Below are 3,039 nucleotides of genomic sequence, written 5' to 3'. Positions count from 1 at the left end.
AGGCTAGTCCACCATGGCCATTCAGGCCATAGCGAGGCTAGCTCCGTCGATGCCTGTTTCTAAATTACAATGAAAATAAAACGCTAGACATCTTCCATCAAACTAGACGGCTGCCGACTGATACCTCAATCTGCAACCGCCACACTCTTTATTCCATTCAGGTATATACAATTCAACAAACTTCTTCCAAAACTTCATACCTCTGCCATCTCTCCAACAATTGTACCTACCAACAATACTGCAGCCATTCACGTACCTGAAGGTTCGACGCTACCCGAGCGTTCAACGCTACCTAACTTCCGACACTCCTCCTTAGCGTCGCAACCTTCGAAACACGATCACCTCCTCCTGGATCGAAGCTCCTCCTCACTCCAACGCTTGGCAAGTGGCCCAACTCCGATACTTGCACCAGCTCTACACCAGTTTCGAGCTCCGACCAGGTCCATCTCCGAGCTCCACCTTCATGTTGTCTTCCGGATCACTCCTCCTGTCGCCAACCTCTTCGTCCAGGTGCGAGGAATTCCTGGAGGAATCTCCGGAGGAATTCCTGGAGGAATCTCCGGAGGAATTCCTGGAGGAATCTCCGGAGGAATTCCTGGAGGAATCTCCGGAGGAATTCCTGGAGGAATCTCCGGAGGAATTCCTGGAGGAATCTCCGGAGGAATTCCTGGAGGAATCTCCGGAGGAATTCCTGGAGGAATCTCCGGAGGAATTCCTGGAGGAATCTCCGGAGGAATTCCTGGAGGAATCTCCGGAGGAATTCCTGGAGGAATCTCCGGAGGAATTCCTGGAGGAATCTCCGGAGGAATTCCTGGAGGAATCTCCGGAGGAATTCCTAGAGGAATCTCCGGAGGAATTCCTGGAGGAATCTCCGGAGGAATTCCTGGAGGAATCTCCGGAGGAATTCCTGGAGGAATCTCCGGAGGAATTCCTGGAGGAATCTCCAGAGGAATTCCTGGAGGAATCTCCGGAGGAATTCCTGGAGGAATCTCCGGAGGAATTCCTGGAGGAATCTCCGGAGGAATTCCTGGAGGAATCTCCGGATGAATTTCTGGAAAATCTCCGGAGGAATTCCTGGAGGAATCTCCGGAGGAATTCCTGGAGGAATCTCCGGAGGAATTCCTGGAGGAATCTCCGGAGGAATTCCTGTAAGAATCTCCGGAGGAATTCCTGGAGGAATCTCCGGAGGAATTCCTGGAGGAATCTCCGGAGGAATTCCTGGAGGAATCTCCGGAGGAATTCCTGGAGGAATCTCCGGAGGAATCTCCGGAGGAATTCCTGGAGGAATCTCCGGAGGAATTCCTGGAGGAATCTCCGGAGGAATTCCTGGAGGAATCTCCGGAGGAATTCCTGGAGGAATCTCCGGAGGAATTCCTGGATGAATCCCCGGAGGAATCCCAGGAGCAATTCCTGGAGGAATTTCCAGAGGAATTTCCAGAGGAATCCCAGGAGGAATTCCTGAAGGATTTCCAGGAGGAATTCCTGGAGAAATCCCAGGAGAAATTCCTGGAGGAATCTCCAGAGGTATACCTGGAGGAATCTCCAGAGGAATCCCCGGAGGAATTCCTGGAGGAATCCCCGGAGAAATTCCTAAAGGAATTCTCTAAGAAATTCCTGGAGGAATTCCCGGTGGACTTCTGGAGGAATCCCCGGTGGATTCCTAGAAGAATCCCTGGAGAAATCCCCGGAGAAATCTTCGGAGGAATCCCTGGAAAAATCCCCGGAGGAATTCCCGGAGAAATTCCTGGAGCAATTCTCGGAGGAATACCTGAGGAATACACGGAGGATTTTCTGGAAGAATCCAAATCTCCGGAGGAATTCCTGAAGGATTCCCCGGAGAAACTCCCGGATTCCTGGATATCGAGGAGTAATTTTCTCGGGAATTGTTCCATGAGTTCGTCTGAAATTCCTCCGGGAATTCCTCCAGAAATTTTAGACGAGCTCCTGGAGCAATTTCCTAGGATCTCCAGGAGGAATTCCCGAGAAACTCCTGGAGGAATTTCAGATGGAGCTATTCCCTAGGAACTCCTGGAGGAATTCGCAAGGAACTCCTGAAGGAATTCCCATGGAACTTCTGAAGGAATTCCCAAGGAACTCCTGGAGGATTACTCAAGGAATTCTCAAATAATACTCCTGAAAGAATTCTCAAGAAACTCCCGGAGGAATTTCTGAGGACCTCCTTGAACAATTCCAAGAACTTTTGGAGGAAGTCTTGATCAACTCCCGGAATCTTTCCCAAGGGAATTCAGGAAGAATTCTTTAGGAAATTCGTGGAGGAATTCCCGAGGAACTCTTTGAGGAATTGCTGAGAAACTCCTGGAGGAATTTCCATGGAGCTTCTGGGCAAATTTCCGAGGAACTCCTGGAAAAATTTCCGAAGATCTCCTTGAGGGTCTTTGGAATTTCTGAAGGAATTCCCATGCACCTTTTGGGAACCTTGGGAACTCCTGGATGCATTAACAGGTAACTCCTGGAAAAATGACAGGGATCAGAAATTCCTGAAGAACTGCTGGTAGAACTCCCGTGGAGCAACTGGAGCATTTGGAGAAATTCCCGCAGTGCTGCTGGATGAGTTTCCTGGAGGAATTCTCGGAAGCTCCTTAAACTTCCGAGGAACTCCTGAAGGAATTTCCGAGAAACTTCTTGAGGAATTTCTCATGAACTCCTGGAAGAGGAACTTTTGGACAAATTCCCGAAGTACTGCTGGATGAATTCCCGAGGAACTTCTGGAGGAATTCCCAAGGAACTCCTGGAGGAATTCCCGAGGAATTCCCAAGGATCTCGTGAAGGAATTCACGTGGAACTCTTTGAGGAACTCCTGAAGAATTCACGAGGCAGTTCTAGAGGAAATCCCGAATTCCTGGAGGAATTCCCGAGAAACAACTGTAGAAATTTCCAAGGAACTTTCGGAGAAATTTCCGAGGTACTGCTGGAGGAGAAATTTCCGAGGTACTGCTGAAGGAGAAATTCTCGACGAACTTCTGGAGGAATTTCCGGAGAAATCCTGGAAGAATTCGCGAGGAACTTTTGGAGAAATTT

Source organism: Aedes albopictus, chromosome 3 (assembly GCF_035046485.1).
Source record: "Aedes albopictus strain Foshan chromosome 3, AalbF5, whole genome shotgun sequence".
NCBI classification, from domain to species: domain Eukaryota; kingdom Metazoa; phylum Arthropoda; class Insecta; order Diptera; family Culicidae; genus Aedes; species Aedes albopictus.
The sequence above is the reverse complement of the archived record's forward strand: the minus strand, read 5'-3'. Positions refer to the sequence as shown.